The sequence below is a fragment of the Lathyrus oleraceus genome, chromosome 5, assembly GCF_024323335.1.
Source record: "Lathyrus oleraceus cultivar Zhongwan6 chromosome 5, CAAS_Psat_ZW6_1.0, whole genome shotgun sequence".
Lineage (NCBI taxonomy): Eukaryota > Viridiplantae > Streptophyta > Magnoliopsida > Fabales > Fabaceae > Lathyrus > Lathyrus oleraceus.
The window spans coordinates 534639517-534656606 of NC_066583.1; the positions used below are offsets into that span (position 1 = coordinate 534639517).

Genomic DNA, 17090 nt, shown 5'->3' on the forward strand with positions numbered 1-17090 from the left:
ACGCAGCGCTTGTTTAACGTCAATAGCTTGACAATTAGAATTTATACACCTGTAGTAGTAGGAATCGGTGGATCAATCAGGGTGCGGCTTAAGTAGTATGCTGAAATGTCTCCTCCTTCGTAGAGCTTCAGTCTTTGTCCATTTACAATGAATGGACTACAGGTATCGTTCTTGATTTCTACGGCCCCGGATCTCAGAATCTTGGATACTTCAAAAGGACCAGTCCATCTTGAACGTAGCTTTCCAGGGAAGAGTCGTAACCTAGAGTTGAAAAGGAGAACAGGATCGCCTATATTGAAATTTTTATTTACTATTCTTTTGTCGTGATAGGCTTTTGTCCTCTCTTTATATATTTTTGCATTCTCGTAGGCCGATTGCCTAAGTTCTTCTAATTTATGAATGTCTAGGGTATGCTTTTCTCCAGCGGCTAGGTAGTCTAAATTCAAAGTTTTAATGGCCCAATAGGCCTTATGCTCTAATTTGAACGGTAAGTGACAGGATTTTCCATAAACTAGTTGATAAGGAGTAGTTCCTATAGGGGTTTTGAAAGCGGTTCTATAGGCCCATAATGCTTCTTGAAGCTTCCGAGACCAGTCTCTCCTAGAAATAGAAACAATTTTCTCTAGGATTTATTTTATCTCCCTATTAGATACTTCTACTTGGCTACTAGTCTGTGGGTGGTATGGTGTTGCTACTCTATGCCTAACTCCATATTTTCTTAAAAGTTTGTCAAATATTCTCGATATAAAGTGTGATCCTCCATCGCTTATGACTAAACGTGGTGTTCCAAATCTAGGGAATATATAGTTTTAAAATAATTTGATTACTACCCTAGTGTCGTTTGTGGGTGCAGCTATAACTTCAATCCACTTAGACACACAGTCTACAGCTACTAAGATATACTTGTTTCCTAAGGATGGTGGAAAAGGTCCCATCAAAATCTATACCCCATACGTCAAAGAGTTCTACTTCCTGAATGTTTCTTAGAGGCATTTCATCACGCCTTAAAATGTTTCCAGTGCGTTGGCATCTATCACACTTGACAATGCAAGCATAGACATCACGCCACATGGTAGGCCAGAATAGGCCAGCTTGAAGAATCTTGGCGTATGTCTTAGAGGTGCTCGCATGTCCACCATAGGGTGCAGAATGACAATGCTTGATAATATTATTTACCTCTTCTTCTGGAACGCAACGGCGAAAACTGCCATCTTTACCCCTTTTGAAAAGGAGCGGTTCGTCCCAATAGAAGTTTCTCACATCGTGGAAGAATTTCTTCTTGCAGTGGTAGTCAAGATCAGGGGGTACTATATCAGCAGCTAGGTAATTAACGAAATCTGCATACCAGGGTACGTTACTTATTGCTAAGGAATTTTGAGGGTGCTCATAAGGATCTAGGTTATTATCTTCAAAGGTTTCTACTCTAGCGATCAGTCTATCATAGGCGAAATCATCATTTATGGGTACTAGTTCAGGTTTTAGATGTTCTAACCTAGAAAGGTGTTCAGCTACTACATTTTCAGTACCTTTTTTTATCTCTTATGTCTAAATCAAACTCTTGTAGTGATAGAATCCATTAGAGTAACCTGGGCTTGGCATCTTTTTTTCTTAATAGGTAACGAATGGCAGCATGATCGGTGTAAACTATAATTTTTGCTCCTACTAGATAAGATCTAAATTTGTCTATAGCGAAAACTACAGCGAGTAATTCTTTTTCAGTTGTTGCGTAGTTAAGTTGGGCAGCATCTAGGGTTCTACTGGCATAATAAATGGCATGTAATTTTTTATCTTTCCTTTGTCCTAGAGCGGCTCCAACTGCATAATCACTAGCATCGCACATTATCTCAAAAGGTTCCGACCAATCAGGTGGTTTCATAATGGGTGCCGATACTAATGCTTGCTTTAAAAGTTTAAATGCGTCATTACATTTTTCATCGAAAATGAATTCAGCATCTTTTATTAAAAGTCCAGTTAAAGGTTTAGTTATTTTGGAGAAGTCCTTAATAAAATGCCGGTAGAATCCAGCGTGTCCAAGGACGCTTCAGACTTCTCTGATGGTTTTTAGGGGTTTTAGGTTTTCTATAACTTCTATTTTAGCTCTATCTACTTCTATACCTTTTTCGGAAACTATATGTCCTAAAACTATTCCTTCGGTTACCATGAAATGACATTTTTCCCAGTTTAGCACGAGGTTCACCTCCACGCATCTCTCCAGGATTTTCTCAAGGTTAACAAGACAATTATGGAAATCAAATCCGTAAACCGAGAAATCGTCCATAAACACTTCCATGATACCATCTAGGTAATCTGCGAAGATTGACATCATGCAGCGTTGGAAAGTAGCTGGGGCATTACAGAGGCCGAACGACATTCGTCTGTAGGCAAAAGTTCCATAAGGGCATGTAAAGGTAGTTTTTTCTTGATCTTCGGGATGGATAGGTATTTGGAAGAATCCAGAGTATCCATCTAGATAACAGAAGTAAGAGTGTCTGGCTAGACGCTCCAACATTTGGTCTATAAATGGTAAAGGAAAATGATCCTTCCTAGTTGCTTTATTTAATTTTCTATAATCTATACACATCCGCCATCCTCCTTCTAAACGTTTTGCTACATGTTCGCCTTTATCGTTTTGTACGACTGTGATGCCTCCCTTTTTAGGTACTACATGCACAGGGCTCACCCACTCACTATCCGAGATCTGGTAGATTATACTTGCCTCAAGTAACTTAAGAACTTCCTTTTTAACGACATCACTCATTATAGGGTTTATTCTTCTCTGATGTTCCCTAGAGGGTTTTGAATCTTCTTCGAGCGAAATCCGATGCATGCATACGGATGGGCTTATACCTTTCAGGTCAGAGATATTATATCCTAAGGATGAGGGATATCTTCGTAAAACGTCTAAAAGTTGGTTCGTTTCCTTTTGGCTCAAGGTAGCACTAACTATAACTGGACGATTCATCTTTTCATCGAGGAACTCATATCTCAGGTTCTTAGGCAGTTCCTTAAGTTCTAAGGTTGGTTTCTTAGGGCATGGCATAGGATCTGGAGTAAGGGATAAACATTCGTAAAGGTTATCATCAATGTAAGGTTTCGTAAAGTCATCATCTTCTCTTATGAGAGTTGATGGTAACTTAATTGTTTTTATAATTCCTTTTTGTTCTAATTCTCTAAGACATTCATCAATAATATCTAAGGCATAACATGAATCTCCCATCACAGGTGCCATAAGAAATTTCGAAAGTATAAATTCTATTTTCTCGTCACCTACCTCAAATGTCAACTTTCCTTTCTTGACATCTATTATGGCTCCTGCAGTCGATAAGAATGGTCTACCTAGAAGGATTGGTATATCATTGTCCTCTTTGATGTCCATGACAACAAAATCAGTAGAGATAAATAACTGACATATCCTAACAGGAACATCTTCTAAAATGCCTACCGGATATTTAACAGATCTATCGGCTAACTGAAGTGACATCTTAGTGGGCTGTAATTCTCCTAAGTTTAACCTCTCACAAACTGCTAAAGGCATAAGGCTCACATTAGCTCCTAAGTCTAGAAAAGCTTTTTCGATGACATGATTACCCAAAAGGCAAGGAATGGAGAAATTTCCAGGATCTTTATCTTTCTTTGCTAATTTGTCCTCGGAAATAGCATTACATTCCAAAGGCTTCGGATCGTCAAGTCTACGTTTGTTGGTAAGGGTGTCTTTGAGAAACTTTGCATAAGAAGGTATTTGGGTGATGGCTTCTGTGAAAGGGATTTCTACATGAATTTTTTCTATAACTTTAATAAATTTTTGATACTGTTTATTGATCTGGGTTTGTTTGAGTCTTTGGGAATATGGTATAGGTGGTTTATATGGCGGGGTGGTACGTAAGTTTTATCTTTAGGTTCTTCTCCTTTTTCTCGACCTTCCTGGTTTTCAGATTCCTCTAGTTCCTTTACTTCGTCCGCGAGTTTGGTACATTCCTTAGAAGTTTCGGGTCACTCAATCTAGGGTTTGGTGGCTCATCATAAGCGTTCCCACTTTGTAGGGTAATGGCATTGGCTTGTCCTCTCCGATTTTGTTGAGGTTGTCCAGGGAATTGTCCTGCAAGTGTAGTCTGAGGGGCTTAGTTTAAAGCTACCTGGGAGATCTGGGTTTCAAGCATCTTAGTATCAGTAACTATTTGGTCAACCTTGGTTCCTAACTGAGTAATCAATTCGTTAACATGAATGTTTTGGTTCATGAACTCCTTGTTTTGTTGGGTTTGAGCGGTGATAAAATTTTCCATAATTTTCTCAAGGCTCGGCTTTGGTGATACAGGTTGCATAGGTTGATTTGATCTAGGGGCTTGATAACTAGGTCTCGGAGGTGCATTATTTTGGATTGGGTTATTGTTTTTATAGGAGAAGTTCAGGTGATTCCTCCATCCAGGGTTATAGGTATTCGAGTATGGGTTCCCTTGGGTGTAGTTCACTTGCTCAGAGTGGGATTCATTTAATAGACTGCATTCTACGGATTGGTGTCCTTTGGTTCCACATATCTCACAATCCGACGAAACTGCGGCTACAGTATTCGGGTTTATGCACATATGCTCGACCTTGAGGGCTAATGCATCCATTTTAGCTTGCATCGTGTCTATAGAGCTTAGTTCATGCACTCCTCCTTGGGCTTCCTTCTTCTCTACTGTCGCTCGTTCAACTCCCCATGATTGATGGTTTTGAGCCATATCTTCGATGAGGGCACTAGCTTCAGGATAAGGTTTGTTCATCAGAGCACCGCCTGCGGCAGCGTCGATGGTCATCTTTGTGTTGTAATGAAGTCCATTATAGAAGGTTTCAATGATTAACCAATTTTCTAAGCCGTGATATGGGCATGCTCGTAACAACTCTTTATATCTCTCCCAAGCTTCGAACAACGATTCTCCTTGGTTTTGGGTAAATATAGTTATATGGTTTCGAAGAACGGCGGTATTACTCGGGGGAAAATATCTAGCAAGAAAAACTCTTCTAAGGTTATCCCAAATCGTAATGGAATTGGGTGGAAGGGAATCTAACCATGATAGGGCTTTATCTCTGAGGGAAAAAGGGAATAATCATAAACGTATTGCCTCAGGAGAAGCTCCATTGGTTTTAAAAGTATCTGCTAATTGAAGAAATATTTTTAAATGTTGGTTTGGGTTCTCAGTAGCGGGACCTGCGAATTGTCTCTGTTGCACTAGTTCAAAATTATTAGCTGGGATGGTTGGGTTTACTATACTAGAACTAGGTTCTTCATTAGATGGTTGAGAGAAATCTTTAAGAGGTCTTTAGTTTTGATCTTCGGCCATAGCTCTCTTAATTTTATGAAAGAATAAACGTGCGCGAGCGTAACGTTCAGGTTTCGCCAGAGGGTATACTAAGCTTAAACTTCCGGTGCCGCGAGTTCTTCGCATTGACCGGCGGGAAATAACCTAAGTCTAAACGATATAACAACAAGGAAATGAAATTTGACGGAATTGGTCCCCGACAACGGTGCCAAAAACTTGATGTGTTGTTTTTCGTAAGTATACGAACGCGTCAGAGTAATATAAAAGATTATCGAATCCCCAGAGACCAAGTGTCAATCTATCGTTATCTGTCGTTATGGTGTTTATCAAAGGCAATCAAAATAAGTGTTTTTGGAGTGTGCAATGAAAAGTAAAGTGTTGAATAAAGATTAATTAATAAAGACAGGGTCGAATGTAATTCACGTAATCAATTAATAATCCAAGTACTTGCTAATAGAGCTACTTATGGGCAATGTTTTCTACTTTGAAAAGAACTAATTTAACGGGAACTGTCGCTTTCGCGTATTCAGAACCGAGTTGTACTCCCTAATCAAACCCTCTTATTGTCACTTATAATAAGGCGCGCATTGCGTTAGAGTAGTAAACCTATTTTTAAGAAATATAGTATCTTGACTAAGTTGAAAAGTATTATAACCTGGATTTCTTAACCAAAAGAGGTTCTTACGAACCAGACTCTAAACTTATAAACGTGTCCGAAAATAGTTTTAAAAACTCTTTTCCTCTTAATGTTAAAATCTCCTAATGAACTAAACAAAGCGCTTTCGCTGTTTTTGAAATAGTTAAAAACAATTAAGTTTAAAAAGACGTTGGACGGCTTTCGATCTTACCCAACGGAATTGAAGTGCGGGAAAACTTAAGTTGAAAGTTAAAATAGCCCTTAAGTGTTTCTACGAACAATTGTACGGATTAGCGGTTCAATTACGATTCTTACATTCTAACCTTATAGATTTAGTTAGACATGGTAAAGTAAATGTGCATTAATTTAAATAAAAGTAGTGCAAGTGCGGAAAGTAAATAAAAGTAGTGCGAGTGCGGAAAGTAAATAAAAGTAGTGCGAGTGCGAGAAATAAATAATTTAAAGCAAGTGCGAGGAAAATAAATAAAGTAAAGCGAGTGCGGGAAAATAAATAAAGTAAAGCGAGTGCGGGAAAATAAATAATTTAAAGCGAATGCGAGGAAATAAATAATTTAAAGCAAGTGCGAGGAAATAAATAATTTAAAGCGAGTGCGAGGAAAATAAATAATTTAAAGCGAGTGCGAGGAAAATAAATAAGATAAAGACTAGTAATAAAAACCTGCTCCAATCGGAGGGTTGAATAAATTGCAAAGCGGAAATGAAAATGGCGGTAGGATTAACTTCCTTCCAAAGTGCTCCAAACTCGAGTACAGACTCTATCACAGACTTGATTACACGATTGTGGTAACACTCCAATGCGAAGCGATTACCACTTTAAAATACTGAATATATGCCTAAGTGAAACAAAGTTGCTCTGAGTTTGCCTCTGCTCTAAGTTTGGATGATTGTAAAAGTGATTTCGAGTTTCTATTTATAAGCAAGTAAAAAGATGGAAATGACAAGGATGCCCTTCAACTTGAAAATGGGAGGGAAAAACTTTCCTCTTGTGGCGCCCGCCACAAGGCCATGGCGCCCGCCACAAGCACAAAATGAGGCGCCTTAGTGGAAGTAGTGGGGAAAGTGGAACTTGAGGGAAGTTGAGCTTGGACACGTCATGGCAGGGTCTATGGCGCCAGCCATGGGGTAGGCCACAAGTACAAAATGCTGAATTTTTGGGTTTTAGCTCTTTTTCACTCCTTTTCTCGATCGGGGCTCCGATTAAAGTAAAAACCTGAAAACAAAGGAAAACATAGCAATAACACAACAAAATGATAATAAAACAACTAGAATGCATGTGAAATCGGAGTCGAAAATACGGTAAATTCCAGTGTTATCAGTTAACCTGCTCATACAAGTGCTAACAACAAGACACAAGCAAGATACATAAATGGAGTTCAGCAAACTTTGAGCTAACTGAATGCACAAACCAACATCAATGATGAGGTTATAGCCAAGCCATGATGTCATACCTTACATACTTGAAACCCTTGGATGCATGGCAGACCTGATTCAACTTCAAAACCTGCATCAAAACAGCATAATGTTTAACAAGCCCCTAGAATCCAATGCAGTCCAAAAGTAATCAAAACAAGCATGTGCAAAACAGTAGGGACCTAAACATGTATTGACCTACATTCCCACATCAAGCAATGTATGACAACTAAACCAATAACATCCAACACTGCCTAATTCAAGTCACTAACCAAATTAGATTTAAAAAGGGAACCTGTTCAACAGGTTATCAATCAAACTTCAAGGCCAATGTCACTAAAAAACAACATGCATTATCCAGTTTCAGAATCACTCAAAACCCAACCAGCTAACCAATTTGAGCCTAACTAACTAATTGCATCAACTAACTCCCAACTGAGTGAGTTAATTGATTAAACTCACTGAGTTCATCCTAACTAATTCCCAAGCTAATTCCAAACCTAATTGCAACTAACTCCAAACCTATGTCAATCCAAACCTATTGCCTATATATCATCATCTCAATCATTATTTCAAAACCCTTGGAACCATTCCATCACTCTCAAATCCTTGCATTCTCTTATTCTTTCCCTCTCCTTAACTCTCACTACACACACGATACTAAAGCTATTGAAGCTCACCAGTAGAGCTTCAATTCTAGCTTGTGCTAAGCTCCTCCCATACAGTACCAGAGCATCAATTCACTCAGTGTTGAATCCATAAAAAGAAGAAGAAGAGGAGATAGAAAGAGGATACCAAGGAATAAGAAAGAGTCAGAATTATTACCTGGAAGTAGGAAGTTCATCGGTTTGTCATCATCTTCATCCTCCTCCGACCACGATAAGTCCCAAAATACTTCATTCCTTAAATTTCGATTATCAGTTTGTAGAGGGTAAGGAGAAGATTCAAAGCCCTTATCTCCGGGTCTTTGAATCCTGGAATTCAGAACTTAACTTAGGTTTGAACGGTTAGGGTTCTTGGTTTGAATGGATCCGGTTAGGGACTTAGAGGTCCAATTTCATGAAATTAGCCATGGATTCAGATAGGGCATGAATATACATTTATTTTGATAGATCCAATTTAGGTTTTGGTGGCCACAGCTGCCGGGAGTGACGACCGACGCGGTGGCCCATGGCCAGACTCGGTTTCAGTTGAGTTGAGACCGGCCAAGTGGAAAACGCGCGTTTGGAGCATTCAAAATTGTTGACTTTGGTCATATCAACGTTTTCCATTGGGTTTGGCTTATTACTGGGCTTAATCCACTCAAGCCCATTGAAGATTCCGGTCTTTCACTCTGCCTTTCCTTGCTGCACCCCCTAGCCAAAGCCATTTTCAGTTGGACTTTCAGGGTCAGGCCCATGCGCCTAAATCACTCATTACACCTCCAAGTTCATGTTTCTTACCCCCCTTGGCCCATTTCTTTTATTGCATTTTTAATTTATTTTCTTTTAATATTTTATTTTTTTGCCATTTATTAATTGTTTTAGATATTAAATTTAGTTTTAATTAGGTTTAGATTTAATTAGAATTTAGGAATTAATTGGATTTTTTTATAGTTTTCTAATTAGAATTTTAATATAGTTTAGTTAAATTAGAAATTAGAATAATTAGATTTTTAGTTAATTTTAGAATTTAGTTAGTAGCTGAACATTAGGTTAATTTTAGAATTTAGGACTTAATCAACTTATAGTTTCTAATTAGACTTTAATTAGAATTAAGTTTGTGTTCATAATTGGATATTTTTATGAATTGACCATTTTACCCCTTAGGGATTATTTTGGTAATTTTACCATATAATTGCATGTTCCCTTAGGAATTTTTGACATAGAATTTTTAACCAAAACATGACTAAACATAACATGATCCCTTAGGTTAGTTTGATCATTTCTAACCATTAGATTAGGTTCTAACCTAGTTTCAAATTAAATCAAACCCTCCGATTCAAAGTGATCAAAAGCAATTTTGATCAATAAAATCCTTTGATATTATATAATCCCACAGTCTAATTTGAGTGACCAAAAGACCATTGGTTACTTAATAAGACTTTTCCTGTAAGCTTTGGAGCTCAAGGCCTCAAGACAGATTCTCAATCAAGGCATCTTCGGTCATACCAAGTAGTGAATAATACAAACGACATCAAAGATGTCATCTTCAAGAGCTTGCCAAATCAAAGTTAGGATTATGCGACATGAGCCTTAAGTAATAAAGCAGGAATGGGACAGGAGAATTCATACCTCCATTCTGAATATATTTGGGTATAGGGCGAATGACCCAGTGCTCATCGTATTCACCTTCATTCATAGACTTTAGCATAATTCAAATATTACATTTAGCAAGTCTCTCCCTTCGTAAAGAAAACAATGCAACAAGCAAGGACTACATCAACAACTTATCAATCATGATCCAAGTTGTATGACACGAGCCTTAAGTAATGGAGAAGGATAGGACTGTAGAATTCCTACTGTGATACGGTGAACTAACTTTGTGTTTTTGCTTTGAAAAGCAATGTTGCGGATAGCAAGAGTCGCCACCGACTTTTCTTTTATCCAATAAGGAAAGGCGGAAAAGAACAGGAAAGACCTTGATTAGATTTTGAGTTCGGGAGGTACATTATACAAAGGGAAGGTGTTAGCACCCTTTGTATCCATGGTTATCCATGGGCTCTTAATTGCTTAACTCACTTATGTTTTCCTTGTTTGAGAAAGTGTTTGAGAAATGTGGTGTGTTTAGAAAATATTTTGAAAGGAGAGTTTAACTTTGTAATGATTCTTGTACGAATGTATACAAAGTGTTTATCTCGTTTGATTTTGAAAGATGTTTAGAAAAATATAACTCGGCGATGATTCTGGTGCGAATGTATACCAAGTGGTGATTTTCTAAAAGATGTTTTGAAAAGTGTGAGGTGTGAAAAGTATTTTAAGTTGTGAGCAAGCATTTAAGAGTTATACCTAACCAAGGTCTTTATGGGTATTTCCTATCCTTAGGAGGGTAAAACTGTCCTTACTATTTAGAAGTAAGTAGTCTTATCCTTTGGATGTAAAGGGACATCGTGGGGTCGTCGATTGGCCATTGAAGGCAACATATGTAAGTATACCTTAGCATTCGAAGGGACGATCATCATTTAATCGTAGGCTACAACGAAGGGTCATCGAGGGACAAAGTCATATATTCGAAGGCAACGTTCGAGGGACTATGATTTATCTTGTAGGGACATTGACCTTTTGATCGAAGGGACTATGACTTATCTGTTTAGGTATGATGATGATTTAATCGAAAGGGTCTTTGCTAAGGGTATCCCCACATTCGTGGGACATGACCGTAATATCGTAAGGCAACAAAGAGAGGGTTACCCTAGAGGTGCAAGTGTGGAAATGATATATTATCTTGAATTAATTTATCTAAGTTCGATTATTTATCTTTCCATGCAATCCTATTAGCATACATCTAGACAGTTATATTTACAGTATGGAAAAATTAAAGTGCGGAAAATAAGACTACGCTATTACATGGCTTCGGGATGGGGGGTACATAATTTAAAAGGGGATATAAAATATATAAATCTTAATTAACGAGTACAAAATTAAAAGGGCATACAAAATAATAAAACCTAATTAAACTAAAAAAAAGAAATAAAAAAAAATCCTAATTAAATCTAAAAAATATATATTAGTTCTACGTTGCAGTGAGGGGGGAGCTACCAACGAGCCATGTTGGTCCATTCGTTATTTATTCGCCTTCATTAAATTATATATTAATTCTACATGGATTTTTCCATTTTGACACAACACCACCATGCATGTTACAGCTTTCTCTCTTACGGCAAGCTACTTTATTTTTTCTCATGCTGTTTCTTTCATGTGAATACAACAAACCTGTAACTTCATCTTATATCAAACCACACACATAAAATAAGATCATATGTAATCATTATGCAATAATAAAAATAGCCATGCACAAATCAAGAAGCTTATATTATTTTACTCATGTATTAGTTCTCTTTACTGCAAGTGATAATGATAAAACAAACCTTACACATACATGTTAAAGACAACCAAGGATTTATATTATCACCATAATATCATCATCATCATTATTATGTAATAACAACATGTGAAATAAACATAATCATGCTAGAAACAACACTCATATAATAATAATTAAATGACAGATATAATTCTTTAATCATGCAAACAGAATTTCTCCAACATGCTATGACATATCAAGAACAGATGCATACTTGAATAAAGCAATATCAACATCCACCAAACCATGAATACATCATCTCAAATATATATTAAACCAATATTATTCATGCATGAATTAAGGAGTATTGTAAGGTAATCATGCTGGATGCAAATTCCATAATGAACACTTACTGGGGATTTGGATTCTTCTAGCTTGCTCACTGTATGTGTGTTGTTCTTATTCAGGCTATGAGTGCTTTATGGTTGCTTCTCTTTTCCCTGCCCGTGAATCTTCTTGCTTCTGCCTTGCCTTGTGTATCTTCTTCTCCTATATCTCTCCTCTTTTTTCTCTTTCCCCCTTTTGCTGCAGCCATATGAAGTATTTATAATGGTGTGGATTAGGGTTTGACCTTGCTAAATATTTGGATCCCTTCCTATACTTTAGGGTTTAACCTTGCTAAATATTTGGATCCCTTCCTATACTTTAGGAGAGTTAGGGTTTAACCTTACTAAATATTTATTAAATAAAAATTAATTTAAATTTTAGTTACATAATTGAATTAAAATTTAAACCTATTTCTATTTTTACTTTCATCATTTAAAAAAATAAAAATAAAAATTATTCTTACTTATATCAACCAAAATTATTTTATAATTTATAGGCTTAAAAAAATGTTACTCTTATAAATAAATTTTATTAAGTAAAAAACGTGAATTACTAAATAAATACTATTTATAAATAATGAATAAATGGAACATGAGTCACTAAATTATAAAAAATAGTTATTATAATTTAATGAGCTTTAACCAATAAAATTAATTTAAAATTTTAATTATACAATTAAAATTCAAATGTATTTTTATTTATCATTGAATTAAAACTATTTTATTTATATATATATATAATTTATTTATATCATACAGATAACCAAAATTATTATTATTTTTTATATCTGTATCACATAATAAATAAATTAAAATTTATAATTTATATGAGAATGTATGCTAATGAATGAATGCAAATGTGAAATGAATGCCATGCATGAATCAATTTATCATAAAAATTAACAGGCAAATTTTGGGGTATGACAGCTGCCCCTGTTCAATATTCTTAAACCGAGAGAATTAGAATGGTATGTACGCCATTCGTGATCTGGAGGTGGAAGATTATTGAACACTTAGAATGCCCCAAAAATTTGCACTTGTTAATTAAAAGATAGTCTTGATGGAGATGGGCTTAAAGATACCATCCAGAAAGTTTGATGATGAGAGCTTCAGAGTGCGTCGTACATTAGACCATATCTGAAGACATGGGTGTCACACTGGGTCGTATGCTAGACCGTATAATGAGTCATCCATTAGGTGATATTAGGGTGAGCTGAACCTGATGAGATAAGGATCAGAATGGGTCATACGTTAGACCGTATCTGAGTAGCAGAGTGAGGCGTCCGTTAGGCTGTATCTGGAGAAATAAAGATCAAAATGGATTGTACGCTAGATCGTATCTGAGTAGTAGAATGAGCCGTCCGTTAGGCTGTATCTGGCGATAAAAAGTAGTCGTACGCTAGACTACATTTCAGAATGTATCGTACGCTAGGTAGTATCTGATGAGAAGAGCCAGACTGGGTCGTACTCTAGACCGTATCTGAGTTGCAGAATGAGCCATCCATTAGGCTGTATCTGAGGATAAAAGATCAGAATGGATCATACGCTAGATCGTATCTGAGTAGCAGAATGAGCCGTCAATTAGGTTGTATCTGATGATAAAAGGGGTAGTCATACGCTAGACTACATTTCAGAATGTACCGTATGCTAGGTAGTATCTGAGGGGATGAATATCCAAATGGGTCATACGCTAGACCGTATTGGAACAGTTGAAGGAACCATACGTTAGGTTGAATCAGAATGAGCCGTACGTTAGGCTATATCTGATAATATTTGTATATGTTATATTTGCAATAAATGTCTGGGATGGGCTTAAAGATGCCATCATTAGAAGGATATCAGAATGCTTGTCAGAATGAATATTCATATGGATTATATCTGAAAGATGTATCTGAATCTTGAATGTAATCGATAAAGATATTCGTCTGAATGAATCTTTATTTTGAGTGTATCAGGAGGATAATTAACCTGGAAAAAAAAGAGTTAGCCTCATGCCATGTCATGATGCATGAGATGTTTTATGCGCTTGAAAATAAATGCGAACATTGCATGCATGTATATGCTGTGAAATGATGCATGAATGAATTATGCGTCTGAAATTTTTTTCCATGGGAAAATCTGGTTGGAGATATTTGTATTGATGACCCTTTCTTAGCTGGGGATATTTGATTTCTATCTGATGGTAGAAATATTCAACAGAACCTGACTGGGGATAAAAGAGATGACCAGTCTGTCTAGTAGTGCCAATTTCTTCTGGGAATAACTGGTTTTGCTGGGGAATAGGATTTGCAACCGGATTTGTTAGAACGCATGGTTAAACCTTATCCTTGATCCTAAAGTCTTTTAGTAATTTCTATTTCTATTTTATGCATGTATTTTCGGTAAACATCAATCATATTCAAATGCATATATTAATTTGAATTAAATCAATGGACGTTTATGCAAACAAAACGGAGAAAGTAAAACAAAAGTATCTTTTTGGAAATAAAATTGTATTGATTTTGAAATAGGGTCTATAAACAAGCAATTTTAATACAAGGAGACAGAAATCCTAGTAAGAGGAAATTGTCAAGAAAGCAAAGAAAAAACAGCTATGAAAAAAAAGTCCTATTGATTTTAATTCTACTACTGCTATTATGTCTTCAAGCATCTCATCTCTTGTTGTCGGATAGAAGTGATTGGCTTGTTCAGTCTCTTTAACTTTGGTGAAGCTGACCGAGAACGGGACATAGTCATACGCTTTAATCCCTAATTTTTGCCTGGACCGCCTTTTCAGGTTTTCAGTCCACCAAGATACCCTTTTTTGCCCAAGCCGCCTTTTCAGGTTTTCGACTTGCCGGGTGTACATTTTTATATGTTTATCCCTAGTTTTTGCCCGAACCCTTTTGGTTCGCCGGGATTCCCTTACTTTTGCCTAGATATGTCGACCTAGCGGGTCTCTTTTATGCGTAGTATTTTTTAACTATGTCCGCGTTCACGGGATGCGGGAAATCTTCGCCATCCATTGTAGCAAGCATCATGGCTCCACCAGAGAATACCTTCTTAACTACAAATGGCCCTTCGTATGTGGGAGTCCATTTGCCTCTAGGATCACCTTGTGTTAGAATGATACGCTTTATCACCAAGTTGCCAATTTGATACACCTGTCTCTTGACTTTTTTATTAAATGCCTGGGTCATGCGCTTCTGATATATCTGCCCATGACAAATAGCCGCAAGTCTCTTTTCATCAATCAAATTTATCTGATCGAGTCGAGTCTGAATCCATTCATCTTCATCTAAGCCTGCATCTTTCATAATTCTTAAAGAGGGAATCTAGACTTCCACTGGTAAAACGGCTTCCATTCCGTAGACTAAAGAGAAAGGAGTTGCCCCTGTCGAAGTGCGATAACCATGAAGAGCAAATGGTAACATCTCATGCCAGTCTTTGTATGTTACTGTCATCCTTTGTATAATCTTCTTAATATTCTCATTAGCAGCTTCTACGGCGCCATTCATCTTTGGCCGGTACGGAGAAGAGTTATGGTGTTTTATTTTGAACTACGTGCAGAGTTCAGTAATCATCTTGTTGTTCAAATTAGTACCATTATCAGTGATAACTCTTTCAGGGATGCCATACCGACAAATAAGGCTATTCTTGATGAACCGTGCCACCACATTCTTGGTGACAGAAGCAAATGAGGCCGCCTCTACCCACTTCGTAAAGTAATCAATAACAACAAGAATGAAACGATGTCCATTAGAAGCAGTAGGTTTAATCTCTCCAATAATATCAATTCCCCACATTGCAAAGGGCCAAGGGGCTGTCAACACGTTCAATGGAGCAGGAAGTACATGTACTTTGTCCGCATAGATCTGGAACTTGTAACAAGTTCTGGAGTGATGGTGGCAATCAGCTTCCATGGTAGACCAATAATACCCTGATCTCAGAATCTTCTTGGCCATCGTATGTCCACTAGAATGAGTCCCAAAAATACCGTCATGCATGTCTTCCATAATCTTTTCTGCTTCCTTTTTATCCACACAGCGAAGCAAAGTCGAATCATGATTATGTTTGTATAATACTCCATTACTCAAAAAGAATTTAGCGGAGAACTTCCTCAGAAATTTTCTGTCATTGATGGATGCCCCTTCAAGGTATTCCTGAGTTTCTAAATATCTTTTTACTTCGTGGAACCAAGGTTTCTCTTCTACTTCATCAGTATTAAGTTCATAACAATATACTAGTTCATGTAATCGTTCAATGGTGATCATGGGAGCTTCATTGTCCCATCTGACTCTGAACATAGATGACATGGTAGCCAATGCGTCTACCAACTGATTCTCTTCTCGTGGAATATGTTCGAACGTAATCTCTTCAAAGTATGGGATTAATGTCAACACCCACTCTCGATAAGGGATGAGATTCAGATGTTTAGTGTCCCATTCTCCTTTGATCTGACTGATTACTAAGGCTGAGTTTCCGTACACACTCAAAAACTTGATTCTCAGGTCTATAGCAGCTCTGAGTCCCAAAATACATGCTTCATACTCAGCCATATTATTGGTACAATCAAAACATAGTCTAGTAGTGAAAGGCATATGGCAACCCTTAGGAGAAATAATTACAACACCAACACCATTGCCCAATGCATTAGAAGATCCATCAAAAACCATAGTCCATCGGGATCCCAGTTCGGGTCCTTCATCCGGTCCAGGTTCTTCATAATCAGTAACAAGCATAACATCCTCATCAGGGAACTCAAAATTCATAGATTGGTAACCATCAACTGCTTGATGAGCCAAATGATCAGCTAACACGCTTCCTTTGATTGCTTTCTGGGTAGTATACTGGATATCATACTCTGTTAAAATCATCTGCCATCTTGCTATTCTTCCGGAGAGAGCAGGTTTCTCAAATATATATTTGATAGGATCCATCTTAGAAATCAATAAAGTGGTATGATTCAACATCTACTGTCTTAGTCGGCGAGTAGCCCAAGCCAAAGAACAACAAGTTTTCTCAAGCAGTGAGTATCCTATTTCACAATCGGTAAACTTTTTGCTAAGGTAGTATATTGCATGCTCTTTTCGACCAGACTCGTCATGTTGCCCAAGCACACACCCCATTGAATTTTCTAACACGGTCAAATACATGATCAGAGGTCTTCCTTCAACTGGTGGCATCAGAATTGGAGGTTCTTGGAGATACTTCTTGATTTTGTCAAAAGCTTCTTGACATTCATCGTTCCATATTATCTCTTGATTTTTCCTCAGTAATTTGAAGATGGGTTTGCAAGTAGCAGTCAAATGGGAGATAAATCGGGCAATGTAATTCAAGTGTCCCAAGAAACCTCTG

General features: G+C 37.2%; 1 non-coding gene across 1 annotated transcript; it reads left to right on the forward strand.

The window, feature by feature from the left end:
* The first annotated feature begins 4848 nt into the window (after window positions 1-4848).
* On the forward strand, window positions 4849-4955 carry LOC127089595 (small nucleolar RNA R71). The gene has a single exon (XR_007791170.1). It is a non-coding gene; the product is annotated as a small nucleolar RNA R71 (small nucleolar RNA).
* Window positions 4956-17090: the final 12135 nt, after the last annotated feature.